Source organism: Pteropus alecto, unplaced genomic scaffold (genome assembly GCF_000325575.1).
Source record: "Pteropus alecto unplaced genomic scaffold, ASM32557v1 scaffold22, whole genome shotgun sequence".
Lineage (NCBI taxonomy): Eukaryota > Metazoa > Chordata > Mammalia > Chiroptera > Pteropodidae > Pteropus > Pteropus alecto.
This window is the reverse complement of record NW_006434839.1, coordinates 8563169-8586190: the sequence shown is the minus strand read 5'-3', so window position 1 is coordinate 8586190 and position 23022 is coordinate 8563169. Positions and strand designations below refer to the sequence as shown.

General features: G+C 38.7%; 1 long non-coding RNA gene across 5 annotated transcripts in view; it reads right to left on the bottom strand.

The window, feature by feature from the left end:
- Positions 1-23022, bottom strand: part of LOC107195566 — a 99649-nt gene that overhangs the window by 72446 nt on the left and 4181 nt on the right. For 3 of the 5 annotated variants that reach the window (XR_003045911.1, XR_003045909.1, XR_003045910.1), the window contains exons 4-6: positions 12460-12579; positions 10935-11026; positions 4706-4804 (exon numbers count right to left, since the gene is read on the bottom strand). This is a non-coding gene — a long non-coding RNA (uncharacterized LOC107195566). Of the gene's footprint in view, positions 1-4705; positions 4805-10934; positions 11040-12459; positions 12580-23022 lie in introns of all 5 variants that reach the window. The other 2 variants (XR_003045912.1, XR_001516753.2) reach the window with 2 other exon arrangements.

Below are 23022 nucleotides of genomic sequence, written 5' to 3'. Positions count from 1 at the left end.
ATTCTGTCATGTTATTTCTTGTGTTTGCCTCTGGCGATGTCATTAGGTATCATACAGTCTGAGGGAAATGCCTTCATATAGATAAGTCATATCTCTACGTTGAACTTCCAGCAAAGTTATAATGCCGTGGGCTCACAGGGCAGCTTTCCGTTCATCTGTGTGTGTTGCCGATGGTTAGAGGACTTAGCTATGTTCCAAATCCTTTACAACCATTATCTCTTTAGGCCTTCAGCACTCCTATCGGATAGGTAACTATTATAGAGATCCTGGTGTTGACACATACTGAATATATAACCTAGGAAGGCTTAAGGAGATTAAGTAGCTTTTCCAAAGTTATATGTCTAGGACATGTCAACATCATGATCTGAACTCCAGTGGGGTCTGACTGCAGAATCTAGGTTCCCAACCATCATTCGATAATCCATCCTCCTCTCCCTTATTTTAGACAATTTGAGAATAAATGTCTGCCTCTGATTCATCTTAGTATCTGCCTAAAGCACGCAATGTATTTAGTATGTGTCAAGAGTTATCTGTTGGCTAAATATATTCTGAGTGAGAAAACTAACTAAGGTGTTGTCTAATATCAAAGAATAATTACTGATCCAATTTAAACTAGAAGACACTGTACTAAGTTTCAAAAAACTTTTAACAAGAGTGCAGAAATTGGAAAATAAAATCGGAGGATAATTAAACTAGAGTCATGTAATCGCTATACCTGAAATCTATTTCAGTCTTTAGGATTCCAACTACATCACAGGACAATCACATAATATTATCATACCTTCAGATACTACATTCTATTGACTCTACTGGGCTTTCTTCCCAAATGAATGAATAAACTCCAGGTCTCTGCTCCTCCTGAACCTTACTGCAGTTAGATGGGCCAAATCCAGCCATATTCTGAGAGATGACAATTGGAGAATTACTTTAAGGATCAAATGCTGTATAAAAAAGTGTACTTCTCTGCCAACCCCACAGAGAATTCACACTTGGGTTTTGTCACCGTATCTGAATTAAATGTATCGGCATTTTGTCCTGTGGAGACATCGTATCCTTCTCTCTCTCTCTTGTCTGCTAGCAAGAATCCCTTACTTGGTACTACTTAGTTAATAACAGACTAAGAGTTTGTTCAAACTCTTACCTATGTTCCAAATCCTTTACAACCGAAACACTTATTATTGTGCCACTTGGGAATACAAATGCTATCCATCTGGACAAAGTTTTACACACAATGTCACAGTACGCAAGTTCATGGTCGGTCTAGAACACTGAAAGAACCCTCCAAAGGCCTTCCATGATTTTATTTTCCCTCTGCCCAGCCTTTCTTCGGAGTCTGTCATTTCTGTTAGGCCACTTGCCTCCACTCCCAGATGCAGGCTGAGCTCTTCCCTCAAGTCCCAAGGTAGAGAGCAAATTCTTTTCCCTCTGGACCCCAGATCTAGTCATTTCGGGTCAAACGCTTTCTCTTCGGCCACTAGACCTGCCACATAACCGCTCAGGTGTCCCCCTCCTTCCAGAAACTTCCCTCTCCTTGAGTATATTCTCAGCCCCACTCCTGTTCTGTTTAGCGTGGGTTTTCATTCCTTGCTAGAAGTCAGTTTTTTCTACAACTCTGCCAAGCATCGCCCACTCACCTGACTCAGCAAGAGTCACACAAATTGCATACTTTAAAAATACCTTTGCTATATCTTGAGCATTGTTCTTTCCTTTACATTTGCAGAAAACAATAAGGCCTGAGCATTTGATTACAGTTTAAGTCCCTGACTCTAGGTAGGCAAATGACCCCTTTGTCTAAGACTTCTACAAGGAGAAATTTTTCGTTACAGACATTAATTAGTTGCTTTTAAATTTATGCAGTCGGAACAAGAAAAGAGCCTTGAAATAAAGCAGAAGAGATTCCACACTTCCGTATCACCTGGATACTAAAATACTTAAATGCACCACTGTAACTTTTCTAATTCTGTCAATCTTCAAGAAAAAAATTAAATGGAGAGAAAACAATTATCTAGCCTCAATGATTCGGTGTTATTTGCCTGAAGGGGGAATCCGGGGTGTTTTACAGTCCCTCCAATTTACTCTTTGCTTCCATCAGTACTTCAGAAGGTAATGTGATCCACTCTAATGACCCCAGAGAACCACTTACCCTTTTCCACGCATCCACTATAAGACTGGTTTTTGGTACTCTTCATTTTTAAAACTCATTCCAGAAATGGGCTTCAGAGAATGACTTTCTAAAGTCAACACAAACTTCAGACTTTGGGTCTCTCTAACAATTGGTCACAGAATGTGGATGAAACTCAGAAACTCAGCAGTGCTCTCTCAAAGTTTTCAAAGCAAAACACCGAACAAAGATGCAGAGATAAGCACAGCTTTCAGACAGCACCAAAGCCCACTGTCTTACTTCCGTGAAAGTCCCAAGCTCTAGAAATAAACACTCTGTATGTGAATTTTTTTTTTTTTATCACGATTATCCACTCAAACAACCTTGATACGTCATTGTCCTTACTTAGATGTTTAAAGAAAAATATCTCTCCCTGGTACAGGAGAGAGGATTTAAGAATTCAGAGAATTTATAGATTAAAAAAAATCTTCAGCAAGGCAAATATCAGATTGTGGCTTTTGGCTTCAAATACTGTAGTCAGATTACTTGAATAATATTTTGTTTTGTGAGATCCTTAAAACTGAATGGTTATATATTTTTCATTCAAAACATTTTCTCCTTTCCTATTTGTGATTAGGATTGAAACTATAAATACAGTAAAAAAAAAAGTATTTTCCTTCAAAAATCTACGCTGTAAATCAACCTAGCTCTGTTAGCTACCTCAGATAAATTCTAAGTTGGACAACATTAAATATATATGTGAATTCAATTAATTATGTGAGTAATTCTCCACTTTTGCAAATGTATTCTGTTCTTAAAAGCTTAAATACAAAATAGGAACAGTTTAATATCATGAGAAGCCTTGTACATTTGCTGAACACCAGGAAAACCTTAAAAAGCACATCGCATTAAGTACAAACCAAAGAGATTTCAGTCCACCCCAGATTCTTTAAGGCTCATATTGTCTCTCTCTCTAGTCATAGATCTAACCACCGAAGCTCAACAACTTCACTGCCACACCGATGGGCCATGCTGAGTGTGTCTACTACAAGCCATGGGAGGATCATCCATCTGTTCATTCACTTAAGATTTATTAGATATGGAGATACACAGGTGAGTAAGACCTGACCCCACCTACTAAGGAGTTCACAGTCTACTAGGGAAAACAAACCCAAAACAGACATTCATACAGCATGCTGTAGAAGTCCAGTGACAGAATGATTCCCCAGATATTCCGGAGACAGAGAGGTACAGAGGACAACCGACCCATCAAGTGTGGAGCACTGAAAATGCAAGAGGCCACTGGAAGAAGCTTCTCGGACTGATGGCGCCCGAAGTGAGTCTCAGAGAACTGAAGGGGAAGAGGACGGGATAGGAAGGGCGGGAAACAGGAAAAGGAAAATACACCAATTAACCGACCACATTAACTTTTTGTCGGATGCCCAAATACAAGTGGTAAAAGTCATGATATCATCTTTGCAAATATATCCAGACCTTTCATTGTACAAACAAAATATCACAATCCGCCGTCTCCTGAGACACCCCTTCTCACTTCCTTTTTTTCCCCTGTCTTTTTCTCTCACATCTACTCACAGAGAGAAAAAGCTTAATCCGTGTGACGAAAACTAAAATATAAGGACCTTCATGGCAGTACTGACAAGTTTAGAGCCTGTGCTTCTCTTTCAGACATGCGACCTTCATCAGTCGCTTATTTTCTGCGCTATCCGCACCGGCCTCTCAGACTTCACTCACGCCTGCTATTCCTCCTCACTCACTGTCCCATCCCCTTCGTCTCTTCCCGCGCTCACCTCCCATGCATACTGCAGAACTAGGCTACGTCATTTAATGCCCACTATTTATTCGAAGATGATGTTACTGAGAACAAGCATGTTGTCTGTGTGCTGGAAGAACTTATAACGGCAGTTCTTTTTTCCCAGCATAAAATCTACCCTTTAATCTGGAACTAGAGTTATTATTGCTATTCGGATTTAGTTTCGTAAGTCTTTAGTAAGAGTTTTTTCTTAAATAAAAATGACCCTATCAGAAAAAAAATTAACATAATCATGCCATGTAGCAGAGAAAATATCTGATTTCTGGCTCTGTCAATGTTTTACTACACAATTCTTTGGTCTATTTAATCTCAAACCTTAAAGAATTCTTGAAATATACCATGTCACATAATTTAAAAAATATTTTCCATATTTTTTTGCTCCATCGTTTGAAAATTATTTTACTGATTTGAAACTGATTAAACACACGTACGGATACAAAACATAAAATACGAAATCATCTTTCAATTTAGTTCTTACATTAATCACTTACCATTTTAATATTTACTTTGCATTATTTGCATCCCCGCAAGTTCAATTAACACAGCGTATGAATAATCGAATTGTGCTTGAACTTGGGAAGGTCGGGGAAAGGAAAAACATGTGAGTCCTTGTCTGGAATGTGAACACGAAGTCCTACTCACCAAGGGGGAATGAATGGGAAAGGAAAGGAGTAGGGAACCAGCCCAGACAGTTAAAAGCAATAGCTAAAAGCAACATGTGAAATTTAAAAAAAAAAAAAAAAAAAATTATAAAGTAAGTTAATTTCACTTACAGTTAAAAGACTCCCTGAAAACAAGTGAGGTAAAGTCCTACTTCATCCCTGGATCCAAGAACCGAGTGGAAGTCTCACTCCAGGGAGGCCTGGCGGGTGCTAAAAGGAAGGAAGAAGGGTGTAAGATCTCGGAATCTGAGAGATGGAAGGCATGCCAGCTGCTCATCCTCCCACCTCGAGCACTTTTTAGAAAGTTAATCATCAAATTAAATGTTATAATCCAATTTCCAAAATTGTTCTACTCCACTTAAACTGCTGTCACCCATAATAGTCTTACAGGCAAATGCATTCATTTCGAACATCATTCTCGTCAGATTCTGCAACATCTGAAGGTCTTGATCATTTTTCCTGTTTCTGATAGGAACACAGCTGGCTCTTCTTTCTCTTGAACACTACAAATGGAGCTTCTGTCCCTAACCACTCTCGGAACCATGGCTGCCCCCGAAGGCTTGGTCTTCAGTGCCCTGCATATTCTTCCTTTAAAGAATCCAGCCATTACTTCTGACACAACAAACTAGAAATCTCCCTCTTTGGCTAGACATTTCAACATGAGCTCTGGTACTATAGTTTCAACTACTTAGGAATTTCCCTTTAAATGTCCAAAACCAAACAAGCCGTCTTATGTCCTCAAAACTGGTTTCTCTTTCCAGTTATTACATGCCTGTTTGTTCTGCAGATCTGGAAGCCTTGAGACCATTTTTTCCTCTCATTTTCTCCTCCCTCATCATTCTGCTACATTCTTCCCATGTCCTACCATCTCCTCTCTCATGCCCGACTAATTCCATCATAACTTTACTCCTGGATCACTTCACTAGGATCTTCTTCCCATTTCTTCCTTTTCTTCATCTTTGACACTGCTGTCAGATCAATTTTCCACTAGATACCATGGTTTGTTTCCTATTCAAAATCATACCATCGCTCCTCTTCTTCAGTATACACATAGTGTGGTAGTTTTAAAATACGTTCCCAGATTCTTAGTGACACTTCTTTCCTTAAAAGGAGGAACCTAATCCTCGTCCCATTGAATGTGAGCTGACTTTACTGGCTTGCTTCTAAGGAATAGAACCATGGCAATCATGCCCTCTGCTCCCAAATCCCTGCCCCACACAAACTGTTACAGGTAATAAATGTTTACTAGTGTTCTAAGCACTACATTTGGGGTGATTTGTTACACAGCGATAGATTACTAATTCAGAAGGCTGAGGCTCAGTGAATCCCATCCACACACTTTAGGCACTCAAGGTCTTCCACTAACTGCCCTTACTTTCTCTCTGAATAGAAACACTGTTTCAGTCTAAGGCCAGTTATTCCACTGACTTCACATGACGTGGTAAAATTCTGCCTCAACTTTAGCCTATGCTAATTTCACAGGAAATGTCCTTCTTGATTTTGTGCACTAAACTAAATTTAATAATTTCTTTTAGGCTAACATCAAAGTCTACTTACCAAAGAAATTTTTCTGTTTCTTAGTGCATATAAACGAACATTTATTTGATTTCTAAAACTATATTTAAGTTATTTAAGGTAGAAATCATGGCTTTGTTATCTTGATATTCCCCATATTAATGAACAAATACATAGAACTTTTTGTTTAGAATTAACTTTCACGAAGTTCCTTTCAAAAAAAAAAAGTCTGAATGTCTTTTAACAATGGGCATATACAATACAGCTTACTTAACTTTAAAAAGTACCAAATAGTTCGAGAAGATAACCTGGTAGAACATATTGCCCCCAAAATATACATGGCCTATGAATAAGCAATTCCGTCTTTAGGAATCTCTTTTAAAGATAGGGTAACAGAAGTAAGCAAAATTACAGATACAAGGATATTCACCACAGAACTGTTTATAAAAGGGAAAAATAAGAAGCAACATGAAATATATCAACAGAGGAAAAATTAGGATACAACAGACTACCATGGATCCATTTTAACGAAATAGGTCTATGCATCCTGACAGTTCAGATCTCTATGTTACAGTAAGTAAAAAAAGCAAATTTCACAAAGAAAATAAATATTTAACGATAAATTTAACAACAAAGGTATAAAACTCATCTGATAAAAACTTTAAAACGTCCCTAAAATGACAAAAATGAAGACTTTAACAAATAGACATTTCTAATTTTGAAACATAACAAGCCGACATCAAAAAAAAAGGTCAGTTTTCCATAAATTTATAAATTTAATGCAATCCCCTTAAATATATCAACAATTCTTGTTACTGATGCTAGACAACTGATACTGAATCTCCTATTAAAAATCCACAAACAGCCAGGAAAACAGTAAAACACTAGAGGGGACGACTAGTCCCTTCAGACACTAAATTACACTATAAAGCATCTATAATGAAAAGTTTGCTACTAGCCCATGAGTAGACAAACCAGTGGAGTAATATAGAAAGTTCAAAAACAGACCCAAGTACAGAGGAAACTTCAGTACGTATGTGATAAAGGAGACATCTAAAATTCACTGGGGCAAAAATGGACTTTTTAGTACATGGTTGAAACAACTGTTAACCATTTGGAAAAAGGAAAAAATAGATCCTACTTCATACTATACACAAAAATCGATGCCAAATGAGTCAGGGATCTAAATGTAAAACAATGAAGCCACACAAGACTAGAGGGGGGAAAATGGTGAATTCTTCACTAACCTTGATATAAGGAAAAGTGTGCTAACTATGACTAAAATTAGGAATAAAATAAAAGACTGATCATTTAGTTCCAAAAAAAATTGACCCAAAGTCCTTTGCAAGACTGAAAACATCATTAACAAAAGACAGCAGATAAAATGGGAGAAAATATTTATGTCATATCACAGATAAAAAGCTAATACCCATAATACAGAGAAAAACTCTTAAAACTAAGGAAATAAAGACTAATAACTTGACAGATAAATGGGCAAGGGGCATGAATACACACACGTAAAATACACACACATATATATACATATATGTATACATATTCACAGATGTATATCCCTTAAACATATGAAAAGATACTGAATTTCACTCAAAAGAAATACAAATGAAAACTACATGGAAATGCTATTTCTCACCTATCAGATTGGCAAAAATTAGACAGTATAAAATGTTGCTCTTGGCTAGTCACTCTAAAACACAGCTCCTTGAAGAAATGGACGCTTGCAGGGCTGAGGCAGAGAAAGTAAACAAGAAGGACCATTCTGTGCCAGAAAATGAGGATATGTCAAGGAGTGACGAGAATGTGTCAGAAGGATAAAGAAGCCAGCTCTAGAGGGCTCCCACTGGCCAAATTTAGGACCATTTAAGCATTAAATAAGTTAATGATAATAAAGTAAGAAAAAGTAAGAATCCATATGTCTACACTGATGTAAATAAGTAAGGAAATGTTCCTCTTTGTGGAAGGAAGTTAACAAATAAATGAAAAAGGAATGACGGAATTTTATATCACCATTAGGAAACCGTAAGAATAATTGATTCGGGCAAGAATCATCCATGGATTCTAAGGCCTACAAGTAAGAGCAGTAACAGGGTATTTAAACCATCACTCCGAAGTTATGGTCTAAAAATGGGGAAAGAGCAACTACACTGAGCAACCCTGGCAGACGGGGCCTTTACCAAGAGATCAAAGTTAACATCGCCAGCAGCAGGACAAACAGACATCGTGTGCCTCAGAATTCAATGCCCTGAGAAGAACACAATGTCCCTTGGGTAGCACTTCTGCCAAAAGTGCAAAATCTGAATCTCACACCATGAGGAAAATTGCAACAAACCAAAATTGAAAGGCATTCTAGTAAAATTGGCCTGTACTCTTCAAAAACGTCCATGCCATGAAACACGAAGACAGAGAAACTGTTCCAGGAAAAAGGAGACCAGATGTAACCTATCATCTGTGATTTTCCAACTGTAAAGAAATTTTGTGGATAAGTGACAGAATCTGACAGTTATATACTTAGATAATATTATTGTATCAATACTAATTTCCTTTTTTTTTTTGGAAAAAGAATAAACTTAATAAATAAGGTGGAGGAAAAGTAATTTCTGGCATAATCTGAATCTTACGATGAGGAAACATCAGATAAATATAAAATAAGCACCTTTCTACTAAAAAAAAAGGATGGGTACCCATCTCTTCAAAAATGTCAATCTGATAAATGACAAACTGTGGAAATACTCCAGATTAGGAGATATTAAACAGATATGACGACTAAATGTGATATATGACCCTGGACTGGATCTCATTCCACAGGAGGGAAAATATTACAAAGGACTTTATTATGTCAACTGACAAAATTGCAATATAGATTGCAGATGTGATGAAAATATTTTAACTATGTAAATTTATGAAGCAATAACTGTTATGCAAGCAACTATCCCTTTCTTAGAAAATTCGCACCAAAATATTTAAGGGTAAAGGGCCATTATATATATGACATTTTCAAATGATTCAGAAATATATATACATATGCACACATATACATACACAGAGAACAAGAAAATATGCACAATTGATAAAGTAAATGAGAAAAAATGTTAACAGGTGAATCTAAGTAAAAATAGTTATTCTTTGCATTATCCTTGGGTTCTTTTGCAACTTTTTAATTTTTAATGGCCAGCCACTAAATGAAATTATTCTGAATTATCATAAAAGATAAGATCAGAAATCTTCAAAAACAAACAACACCAAGAGTGAGTGCTTAATACATTTTAACAATAATTGTATTACTTAAGCATTCATTTGAGAGATAAAGTGTCTCAAAATGACCATGCTAGATCTTAAGGAAAACACAACTGGAAAGAAGCTAAAATGTGCAAAAGAAATTCTATCACGTGTGGGTAAGATCATAAGCTTCTCTACAGTCAGGTTACCTGGCTCTGAACTCGGACTCCTAAGCCCTGAGCTCTCCTAAACTTTGATTTTCTCTTCTATAAACTGGGAATAATAGTATCTATTCCCTAGCGTTATTGTGGATTAAAAGGATAATAGAAAAAAAACATCTTAGCAAAGTGCCCAGTGCATGGTAAGCACTCATTATTATTATTAATGTTATTTCTGCATTGTATTGTAACATATCTGGAATAGAGGAAAGGGGCCTCTGATAACCGATCACAAAGGGAACTGGAGAAGAATTCATTGTGTTTACCCAGCACCACACTCTAGTAAAGATGCTCTGATTTTAGGCCCCAGGTTTTTAGGCAGAATAGTCCCACAGCGAAAAAAGTCCTCCTACAAATTCGCACGTCTTGATGGAACTGTCCATTGAAAAGACTCGGTTCTTCCCCATCTTATTTGTATGTTCACCAAGGAAAGTTACTATCCATATTCTATCCTTTCAGCAAGTCTACAACTGGCCATAGCACATCTGCCACTGTAAATTAGCACGGTGGGATATTCAATCTCCTGTAAGCCTGCTTAGCTTGGTTCGCTTCATTCAGTCTCGCAGTCCCCATCAACTCTGAATGAATTGACAAAATCAAATTTTTCACCTGCCAAGTCACACCCTAGATGCCTGATCGAACGGTGCTGAATTCCTGTCCTCTCAAAGGCCTGCCTGAGCAATCAGTGGCTTCCCTCCCAGCCCGAATTTAACTATCACTACTGAAATGTTAACTTTCCAGAAGCCTCAATCAAGGACAGACCATCTGTCTCCACTGACCCCAGGATGCGTAATGGACACTGAGAGCAATTCAGCACTCACTGGTTAATAAACATTGGTCTTCAAGAGAAAAGGCACTAAGTGCCAATCAATAACTTTGTGTTCATTATACAAAAACAGAAAATAAACAGAGGCTGAGTTAACTTGGAAATTAATTTTAACCTTTCATGCAATTTATTTCAAAACACTGCAAAACAGCAATTTTTAAGGATAAATACCACACAAGTTCACCATGTAATTATACAAAATAATCAAATTGCTATCAGATGGAAATAATTTACTAATAACAGATTTCTAGTATTTTCTCAACAAAAGTTTCATGTCATCTTTAGTAAAACCCAAGAATCTGTATTTTAAGAAAATACAGACATTATTCCTAAATGTTTTTTCTTAGTAACTTATTAAACATACTTATGATCTTGTATCATTAAAAGCAGTACGAATGTATATGCAATATAAATTCCGAGTCCCATTTGCCATTTTCTGTATTCTTCTACTGAAATAAACTACAAACTTCTCTTCTTCTTTCTCATTCTTAGAGGAGGAAAAAATTATCTTTACTCCAAGAGGAGGATAGAATATACAAACTCTTACTCCATCTTTCTTTGTGCTTTCCTGGGTGAAATTCCCAGACTTGCTGGATATCAGACCTCCGTTCAAGTCCCTCCTCTCCACACCAGCAGCTCCTGAAAAAAAAACCTTCTTACATTGTAAACACACCTTTTTCATTAAGTGGCACAAGCAGCAAATTTCCCTTCAACACTGGAAAAATAAAAATTTTCCTCCATCTTCTTCACTTCAGGCCCTAATCTCCAAATTTCTTCAGGACATAAAGAGAAGTATTATCTTACATGCTACATAGCTAATAATAGTATCAACATAAGTCTATGCTTGCTTATTCAAGATTCAAAAGGTAAAAAAGGGTACTCAGGGAAAAGTCACCATGTCCTCCAGCTACCTACTTCCTTCTCTTAAAGGCATGAAATGTTATAGTTTAATTTTCATGCTTCCACAAATATATCTATAGATATCTATACATACAACTTTACAAACTCTTTTATACTTTTCTATGCCTTGTTCTTAAGATTTTACCTTCAAGAATAGAGCTATCAGAATATAATGAGCTCCCTCTTTCTATTTTTATGGCTATATATGACTTTTAAATATGTATAAACCAGTTTCCATGGCTCTGGTCTCTTGTCCCATCAAAACACTCAATACACATTGTGCCAGACAAGTTTGCCTGATTTTAAAAAAGAAAAATAAATACACATTCCACCTCCAAATGTAAATATTTTCTATATATTAGACCATGTTATTATATTAATGCTAAACTTCTTAGGTATGATAATCGTATTGTGGTTATACTAAGGAAAGTCCTCTTTAGCAGGTATTTGGACGTGAAATGTCATGGTTTCTGCAACTTACAGTCGAGTGATTAACAAAGTAACACAAATATACCTACCACATTTGATTCGAAACACATACACAGAATGTACAGGCAAGTGGTACAGGCAAGTGCAGCAAAAAAGTTATTAACAATTGTTTAATCTAGAAAAGGGCATATAGGTGTTCAGAATATTACTTTTCTAAAATTTTAAATTTTCCAAATAAAAAGACAAGATAAAAGGTCTCCAGTGCTTCCACAGAGTCCACTAATTTGTTACAATGTTTTCTTCAATTTATTTAAGTTTTATTCAATTCATTTAATCTCTGAATTCCCAGCCCATGTCCTAACCTAGCCCACCCATATCACTTGAACTCTCCCAAAGAAAAGTAAAACGAGTCCTTTAGCTATTCTTAACTATCGGTCCTTCGAACTGCTCAAATTTCACGGCTCCTTGGGGTCTTCCCCCTACTGGTTCAGTCCTCCCTCCACTCTCCTTGTCTAGATCAATCTTCAGGGTCAGATTAACCGCATCTCGCCATTTCGTGGCCCATGCACTGGAAACCCAGGCAAAGAGTAAGGCTTCTAGAGGAAGAAGCTCCTGATGAGTATGATGAGTACTTCTTTTGTAATTCCCACAGCACCCAGCTCAATATGATGCACATAATAGGTGTGCACAAATTTTATTAAAGGAATGGGTTTTCCCAAACATGGGAAGGTCCCAACGCTCACTGTTACAGTCTTCTTAGGAAAGCATCTCCGGTCTTCTCAGCTTTTTCTCCAATGCTTTACACTCATCTCATCTTCCCTATCCTTCCATTCTTCTCTCCGATACAATGACAGATTATCCCACTGCGAACAGAAGAATCTGTTCTATAATCCCAAATAAAGCAACTGTAGAAGTTAGAATAGCCAAATTCTCTTAAATTTGATTCACGTAACATGACTCTCCAACACTATAATAAACTATAAACAATTTGAAAAAAAACACCTCTCAATTACCTGTTTATGGAATATACCTTCATAGTATGACAGATCTACCTCTGAATGTGCGTTGTTCAGTCCATCAGGATGATGCTAGAGACACTTGAATACAGAGGCGACCATCATGTTGACAACAACCTGTATCTAACAACATCACACTTGGGAAAAGTTGATTCCCTAACAAAAAATACAAGTGATACCTATTAAAAATAGGAACGAGAGCTATTTGAAATAGGACACAAATGGCAACTGCACAAATGTACAATGAAAGAATCTAAATCTATTTTAATTTTCTCTCCTGAATTCAAGTCACAGAACTGGAAAGGAACCTTAAAGTTCAACCTTCCCAAAACAGAGACCCAAAGAGGTTAAACACGGAGTCCAACCTCTCACGGCTAATAAGGTCAAGCTAGGTTTAGAACCCACATACTCTCCTCGGGCTTCTCTGCCCATTTGACCTCTAAATTTCGTAAATTTAACTTTCTTTCCCAAAAAAGCCGAGTGGATAGGGAAGTGGAAGACCTAATTGTGGGCAACTATGCCACTGACCAGATGTGTAAAATTAAGTAAATGACCTCATCTATAAATGCAGACTAAATTAAACTAGCTCTGAATCGTCTCACAGCTAGAATACAATCTGACCTTTGATAGTGGCATAAGTAGTAGTTGGGTATTCAAAACAAATCTGATGCTGTCATTTTTTTATACCAAGTTTTGTTACAGTTTAAGCAATTTAAAGACATTATTTTAACCCAAATATCATCTTTACCGAAAATTTCATAAGTAGAAAGAATCCTGAAATTCAGCAATTACACGATTACTATTACCTAAATTTTGGCAGAATGTCCTTGAGCACAAAATATAAACTTCAATCCAAAACCTAATTGACTGCCTATTTAAATATCCCAAAGAGTTTGGGAAGTTCTACATTTCACACCTATTTTCCATTCAACATGAAGTACGCCATACAAACACATTGAACTCTTTAGAAATAGTTTGCACCGGCGTGGAATTTTACAGGCTACACATAACTTTAAATATCAGAATAAAACTTGGCTTTAGCTCTGGTCTGCCATTAGTCAGACTAAAAAAAGATGTCTGTGGTAACTATAGGATGTTACAAGGCTATCCATGACAGGAAGGAGAAAAAACCAAAAGGGGAAGGAAGAAGAACAAAAGAAACAGAAAAGAACCACAGAAGAAAAAAAAGGGGGCGGGGATTATGAGAGTAAAGAACACAGAAAGAAAAGAGAATAGAGGAGGAGGAGAGGAAAGGCCGAAAATGGCTTGTCGGTAGCCTAGGGCCACAGTGTGCCAGCATCCCACGAACATTTCAAATAGACTCCAGACACCTTTAAAGGCTTTAGTTTGTTTTCTTTTGTTTAGTTTTGGACAGGAAGTTTGCCCAGAAAGGACACGGTTACCTGTGCCTGCTACTAGACTCCACATGCAGGATGAGGAGGATTCCAGTGCAGGAAAAGTAACGCAGGAAGACCTTGAGTCTGAAATACACTAGACGGTTTACCTGGCAAGTCCAGCATCTGATACGTTCCCGGTAAGTAATCGATCTTCCCAGAGCTCGGATCTCTTAACTCCGCAAAAGCGTAATGATCCAAAAAGATGTTTTAGTATGTAATAAGTGTATCTGTACAATCACAATTCAGTGCTCTCCAAAAACCACCAAGAAAATAGTCAGAAGGGGGCATTTCCAGTCAGACTCCGGGGGTGCACTGTTTCAACATGCAGGCCCCTTCCTGAGTTAAGGGGATGGAACCATTGGACACAGAATGAGCCCAGGATATCACGCCACCAACACATCCCCCACACAAGAGCAAATGCTCTCCAACCATCATATGGACAATCATTTAAAAAATCTTTTTAAAGCAAATCTGTTATTGGGATATTTTAGAATCTCAAATTATCTTGTTACTGAAAAATATTCTGCACATGGTATGAAATGACTAAATAGCTTGTTGATTTATTAAGCCTATGAAGTCCTTGTTCCAAACTGCTGACAGACACAGATCTATGGCAAAGAGCAAACGTCTACGCGCCTTGTCAGAAGACTTGAATTAGTAGCAGAAAGAATCTTAATTTCAAATCTTTTAAAGGTGGGGGGAAAGGAAGATTTTGATATCTTTTCCCATGAAAATGGGAAAAGCCCGTAAACGAAACAGAGTTAACGTTTTACAAACTAGCTGCAAAGCATAATACAGACCATAGATTTCAAAGATAAAATCCACAGAAAGGCTATGAATGGTATTTTATTGAAAAATATTTTTCACTTTTTGCTATCAAGTACCTGCATTTTCACGCAACAATCGCTAAAAACTGAAGAGTCATCACAAAGTCTTTTGGAATAGAGCCTATAAAAGGTAAGTTTTATACAATTTTTGAAAGCAAAAAAATAGGAAAAGATGAAGGACTATTTAATCTCTCTGGAAATAAAGAAACAGAAAGTAATTATAGATTTTTAGAAAATGGACAATATGTGCAAGAATGCACGTTACATCAACATAAAAGCAGAAAGCAAAACAATTTTCAGTGACCTTGACAATGAACAGATAAGTAGCTTGGTGTAGTTGTGAACATTACAAAAAGTTTCAGTACAACAAAAATTCTCCTAGAAATAAACAAAACAAAACAAAACAAAACAAGCACTCAAGGTCACAGGCCACATACAATTCTGCAAGAGAAAGATCTGAGGTAGCACTTTTTCTGAGCTGTTTAAGAATTTGCAGAAGTATTAAGCACTTTCCCAGAAACTCCCCCTTGTTGTCTAAATACCATCAATGACAGGATAAGAAGCAACAGAATCTTCCAAATGTGAGGGTCAACAACCCTTCCAAAGTGGAGCACTCAGGTTCAGCTGTCGAGTGTTCTGCTGCAGACAGCCCAAGTAAGGAGAGGAGTGCCCTTGACCATCCCTAACTCCTGAAGGAAAAAGCAGCCGGCCTCACCACAATCTAAGTAAGGAGGGCTTGATCTCCTGATCCTGGGATTCAAGCCCCTACTCCTCACTGAGACCCCTCACTGAGGTTATTTAACAAGTGTCTTTCAAAAAGTTAAAGTGTCACGATGTGAATAAACTCAGTCGTAGCACTTTTAGGGTCAGAAACACCTTACTCCACGAAGCCTTCATTTTATAGCAGCCTCTGGCACAGGCTGGGACACTCCCCCAAGGTCCAGTAGCTGGTGGGAACTAGAATCCAGGGGAAAGACTGTAAAGCACAATATCCAAAGAGGCAGGTACTCACTAATCATTAATGTAAACATGACTCTACCTCAATACTCTTTCCACCAAACTAAGATCAGCCACAGCACAGACGAGAACGTCGGACAGGAAAAAGAGGAAAATGTAGGGGTAGGATTGTAAAGAAAAACCACAGAGAGGTCTGGCCAATCAGAAGTCAGCATGAGAAGCCAAAAGCCTGGCTGTGAGACAAAGAGAAAAGTCAGAAGTTGTAAGAAAGGACCCTCAACAGATGTGGGAGGGCAAAGACAGATGTTGCCCAGTGCTAGTGTGATTACACACAAGAAAAATATGAAGTGTCAATTCTCAAAAGTAACGGTCCCCAACCTTTTGGACACCAGGGACCTGTGGTCCTATGACAATCTAATGCCTGGTGATCTGCGGTGGAGCTGAGGTCGTGATACCAGCACTGGGGAGCAGCTGCGAACACAGATGAAGCTTTGCTCCCTCACCCTCCGCTCATCTCCTGCTGTGCAGTCCGGTACTGGGCCATGGCCTGGGGGTTGGGGACCCCTGCTCCAAAGCATAGGAGGCTTTTAAAAGGTTCTGGGGGTGGGAGACAAACCCCAAGAAATATGGGGCGAGCGGAATCAGACAGCAAGCTTCCATCCCTCTGGCTGCTCAGTGAAAACTGGCCCATGGGCCATCCCCTGCCCTCTTGTCATACAGACTGCTATCCCCAGCCTCAAACTGTCAAGCCTGAAGAATTCAAAACAGTGTCGCAGACAGAGTTACGAAGATTATGTCACAGATGTTGGAGTAAAGAAATGACTGTAGATCTGAGTAGCAAATGACGTGTAGTTCTTTTCAAAGAAATAAATGGCAGCTTAAAATCCATAAAATACAGTCCAAAATCAATTATATGGATGCTAAATCAACTCAAGATTCTAGGTTCAACTATTTTATAAAAACAGAAAAGAGAGAATTTCAAGATAAAACTGAAACTAGTAGATAGTGAAAAGCAGTGAGATCTCCTGGCCTCAGCCCAGCTTTGTGGCCTGTGCTACACACTGTTTCCTAATCCGTAAAACACACCCAATAATAAGCATCGCATATGCCTTCCAGGAATTTGACCGAAACTAGTTAATAATCATAAAGCAATCTAAAAAAGTTAGTACTGCATGAATCCTCAGCATAACTTGGAAAGTCATTTGATATAAGTCAAATAATAGCATCTGGTGATATTCTGAAGTATTCACCGGAAACAGTAAAGAAAACTCATGAACTCATTTTCTAACAAAGCAGCCCGTGCTATTAACCAGTCTAGTCTTAACATACACACATTAAGTTGTAGAACATTTAAAAACTTAAAATTTTTCATTTTTACCCTCCCATTCTTTACCTTTTAACCTATTTCTTTTATTACTTCCTTTCTCTCAGATAAAAAATATTTTTCCCCAAAAATCTTACTATTCCTTTTTCCCCAATAAATTCACTCCCATTAGAACGTACTGTCACACTTCACTTCAACTCACCTCAAACCTTGAATGCATCGCACTTGGGAGTCTACTTTAATCGGGAATGGTTCCAGAGCACCAGCTGTTACAGTGCCTTAGCATCTCCATGACCTGCCCACCCCCGAAAAAAGATGCTCCCCTCCCCCCACAAACATACACTGTGGATAAGAACGGTGTGGCTTTAAGACATCACCTAGTATCTCCACCTCCTTTTCGCCAGATTCGAGCCCCGGGGCCCCTTCCTTTAGAAACTGCAGAGCCTCCACTGTTCTCCAATGTCCTCAAAATAGGGGATGGCCGTGCCCTGACTTACTCTTCGTCCCCGTGACGGGCATCTCCTTCCTGCAACCATGACTCTTCCACGAAGCAGTGAGGTATCTTCAGAGGGCATCCACGTAATGCTACCAGAGTCTACTATGAACCCAAACCCAGAGTTTTAACTAGGAAAAGAACTATGTCTCCTAAAAACCATTTCATTTAGTGAGCCCACATTATGCAATGTGCCCCACCGTACCCTGCAGCTGTATGTTAAAAGGCACTGGTTAGATTTGATACAACATTTAGGTTTAAGGAGCTGCAAATAGTCTTATCACTTAATAACATCAGAAATATACCAATGTATTTTAACTGGAGACTTCTACTACTAGATAAGAATACCTAATTTGAGTTTTAACAGATCCAAAGTTTTTGTAAAATACATGGGATTTTCAAGAAACTCTCCGAATAAAATTAATTAACCCATTTCAAATTTTTAAAACGCAGTTTGCCATACGGCAATCTTTAAACGATGTAACAGTACAGAAATCAAAGGACAGGTGCTTCGTTTTATTTCTTGAAAAGGAGGGGGAATAGCATAGAATCGTAGAACTTTGGAAGAGATTTCAAAATGCAGCCCTCTCACCAGCAAAATCAGCATCACCTAGAAACTTGTAAGAAATGCAGATTATTAGGCCCACTCTACCAAGTCAGAAACTCTGGGGTGTGGTCCAGAAATCTGTGTTTTAACAAGCCCTTGGTGATTCTGATACACATGAAAGCCTGAGAACCACAGATTCAATCCAACCAAGCCACTGACAAGAAGCATACGAAACCAGGACCTTCCTTCAATTCTTATATCACGTTAGTGACCAACGTCAGTAGAGACAGTTTTTAATAACCTTTTGAAACTATAAACTTGAATCCAAGTAGCCCAATAAGATCTAGGCCAAATACATCGTGCTCTACTGCAGTATGAATTCTTATAGCACTGCTATATGAGTTAGACAGGTGGGCAGATATAAATTTTGAGTAATTTACATTTTCATGAGTAATTTACATTTAAAACCTAAAAAGAGACTTCACATTACTGACCTCTCCACCAGAGCAGCAATTCAAACCTCACAGGCATTATTTGTTTGGTTGGTTAAGTTGACTTTTGTTACTGATAGCAGTGGTGGGTTTTGTCTCATTATGGCTGTTTTGGTTTGGTTTTGAGGGCAACAGCAGTTATGTATGGGACACATGGCTGATAGTTTGTTTTTGGTTTGTGGGCTCCCCCCGTACCCCACACCAAAAAGGTTCACACCAAAGGTGTTTGAAGAGCCATCATAAAGGACAAAGAGGCCAGAAATTGCTAAAAGAGAAAGTAATGCCCCTTCAAAACAAAACAAAACAACCTTCATATTTTATCTTGGATGCATCGTGAATTTTTTTAAACAAGAGACTTAATTTTCATGTATGTTTTACTTACTCTAGTATTAAACTGGTTTTCATTTGCGGAACACAGAGTGGCAGAATGATAAGAAGCTAGCCTGTGTCCTAGGAACGAGGACAGGCCTGTAATCCAGCCACACAACGCCACACAGTACGTAAGCCTGATGCACAGCACCGAGGGCACACTGTGCATCATCTTCTACAAGTTCCGGACCACATATTGGGCTGTGTCATCAGCCCACCAATAGAGCATCTACCACATTAAATGAAATCTACAATTTTCGGCCTTACAGCATTCATTTTAAACAGATGTTTGATGTATCTCATACCTTTTTACGTAAATATGTCAGTCTAGTAGTAGTTATCTGCACAACTAAACGTGTGTTTCTATTTATGTTTCAAATATCCCCGCTGAGAAGTTTACAGTTTGGGTGTTAGGATTACCACAGACTGAGACGTAGAGATTTAAGAAGTAAATGTTTCCATGCCTGTTTCTCAAACCCAAGCTGTTTTCTCAATATCACGCTATCCTAGAGATATTTCAGTCCTCTTTTCAAAATCCATTAATATATATAATCACCTTCGATTTTACAAACCAAGTTTTCTAACTAACATAGTTCAGTGCCTGATTTCGTTTTTCTGAAACAATCACGGACAAGTACACAAAGCAACAGAAACAACTACTGTTTGATTTACACTTCCTACTCTCTGTATGATCTGAGCAACAAATCTGCTTGTGACTTGATTTTTCAATCCATCATCAAATAAGAGTAAGAATTCCTGCTACATATCTTACAAGAAAGAAATCAGTCACTGAGTTAATAATTCCTCTGGAGAGACTGCATTCCTTGGAAGAACTCAGTGTAGTTACTGGTACCACTACTGACTGTCCTCTTCAGCTCCACAACATACCTTCAACATACAACATAACCCTAAATGAGAGGGGTTAAATTGTTTGAACATTCATTCCTTCGACACTTATGAGCACTCACTATGTGTCAGGCACTAGGGATACAATGACCATTGAGACAAGTATAGTGCCCGTTCTTCACAATACATCTTAGAGAAACATTGATTAGCTTACGGGGCTCCCACTTAGTTTATACACGATGGGGTCAAATCCATTTGATTTGTAAATAATTACTCACATGCGTAATTACTCAGAATCACTCCACCCTGCTCCTAAAAAAGGAAGAGCACATAAACTACATGAAAAGCTCACAAATCCTCTATCACCGTACTGTCCAGTACAGTACTCCCTAGCCACCTGGGGCGATTTATATTTAAATCAATCAAAAATTCAGTTCCTATGTCACACTAGCCACACTTAAAGTGTTCAATAGCCTCGAGTGGCTAGTGACTATCACTTCTAAGTCATTAAAAACATATCATCATAATCATTTTTCTCTCATCCCAGAAAGCTCTACAGGACAGTGCTGCTCTATGAATACCTCTGGTAATACTAAATCTGAAAGTCACTGTGTAATGAAATGTGATGAAGCAGCCGGACTTGGCTATGGAACGTCAAAGTATGTCCTTCAATAACGTTGGGCCATTTCTTTCTTCCTAAAGTGGAAAAGGGATAATGTTGAGTTCTCTCTCCCAGTATACTTGAGTAACCAGGAAAATTTTCCAGCTAGCCAATTGAGAATGAAATTGGGAAATAAGTGAAAAACAATACATTTTGTCCCATACTTCCTATTCCTTTTCGAAGATGTGTTGGTAGTATTTTGTATTTTCTGTGCAAGGATGCGTTTTAAGCCTAGGAGCTAGCAGCAGAGGAGGTGAGAACAGCTAAGAATGAAGATAGGTGACACAGGCAAACAGCAACACAAAGAATACAATCGAATTCAATTCGGACCCATGTAATAAACATAAGTACCTACTGTGTGCCAGTGACGCACAGTTAAAACACTTTGATGAGCTCAATTTAGTAGGGGTATCCAACCCGTAAATAAAAACAGTGTGACATGTTGTGATAAATGAAGTGAGACAAGTACGTACAGACACAGAGGTGACACGGAGAGGGTATTTTTAAAACGTTTTCTGAGAAACCAGGGGAAATTTCCCGAAGGAGGTACCCAAGAAACAGAAGGGGCAACGTAGGCAGAGCTGTGCAAAGGAACCACCAGTGGTTTGGCGATGCTGGAGAAAAGTGTCTTTGGTAGTCAACAGGACTAGGAATGAGAACAGACAGAAGGAGATGGGGCTAGAGAGCTATGTCCATGCCAGACACCAACATGACACTACTCACATTTGTCAGGCTTGCCTTCGTAGGTCTGTAAACCTTCCTCACCAAAATTGCAAGCAACATGAAAACCAGTCCCTAAAACTTGCTAAGTAATATGCCTATATCTGCCATATAACTAACAATATCAGACAGCAATCAGTAGGAATACCAAGACGTTTCTTTGTGACACACCACCATTTAGCAATACATATTTAATAATACAAACACATTTTCATTGGACCCTTTTGTTTTCGGGGAAAAAAAATCTGTTTCCTGTGAGTTTTATTTGGAATACCCTTACAGAATATACCAAAGACCACATTTTCAAAACAAATGGATTATCCTCACTAAGAATTTATCTGACCGGGAGACAAATGAAATAAATCAAAGCAAGAAGGGGGCTTGCAGAAGGGACGCTTTTATACCCCAGGCAAAAGGAGAAGTTATTTTCCTCCAAAATTTTCATGGCAGAATTTCAGCTACTCTGTACACTGCCTTGCACCTTCGGCCACATACAGCCTGTGACAGCCAAAACTGTTATGTATCACCCCGCACAACGTAAAGGACGTCTCTGGCTGCGCATATAAATTCTTGGAAAATATTTGCATCTTCTGGACTCTTCCCTTCACTCTATACATATATTCAAGTCTCAAAACAAACAAAACTTGCCTAGAATCTCTTCTCTTCAAACTACCGGGGTCCCCTCTCTCTTCTCTTCACAAAACACTCCTTGAAAATGCTAAGAGCCTATATAGGTCTTAACGGATTCACCAAGTGATTCTCCTCCTTTTAACACAAGCAAAACTTACCATGTAAAAATACGTGTATTATATAACCTTGCTGGCCCGCAGGCAAATATGACATAACTCTTCCTATTCACACACACACACACACACGTGGCCCTTAAAGTAAAAGTATATTTCTGATGCAGCATATGCAATGATTAAAAGTATGAATTCTGGAGTCACTCTCCTGGGGTACTAGTCGGGGATCGTCACTGATCAACTGTTAACCTCCCGAGCTTCAACAGCCCAACTGTAAAATGTTCCAAGTACGTATACGTATATCCACGTCTCTGTAGCCACAATGCCAGCACATAGTGACCCCCATCTAGTGACAGATCAGTATGTTACCTATTTTAGCTATTTTTACTATTTCATCCCCCCAAATGGACGGTTTCACTACTGCCTGTTCCACCAAGCTGGTTACCTTTGTAAGTTCTCAACCCTCACTGTGCACCAAAAACACTCAGTGAGGGTTTTTAAAAATTCATCGCGTCCGGGCCCCGTCTGGATTTGGGTTCAGTGCGTCCAGGATTGGGCAGGGCATTGGAGTTCTTTCTAAAGCCCTCCAGTTGCTTATAACATGCAGCCAGGATTAGGAAACACATCTATGTCTCCACATGGCCAGAAATACACACGCCGGTAAAGTCTGTTCAATTTCTGACTTAATCGGCGCAGGCCAGTCCCCCAGGCTGGAGGGACGAGGCTCGCCTAAATGCTGTGACCACGAACTCAGAGTGCGGTGGGATTTACAGCCACGTCCGAATACGGCTCATCGAGGATCAACTCCCACGAACCCCACCAGAGGCGGCCCTGACCCAGCACACGATCCGGATCTGTCTGGGGAACACGCCCCCTCGCCCCTTCCTCGGCAGCCCGCCGCGGGAGCCGGGACCT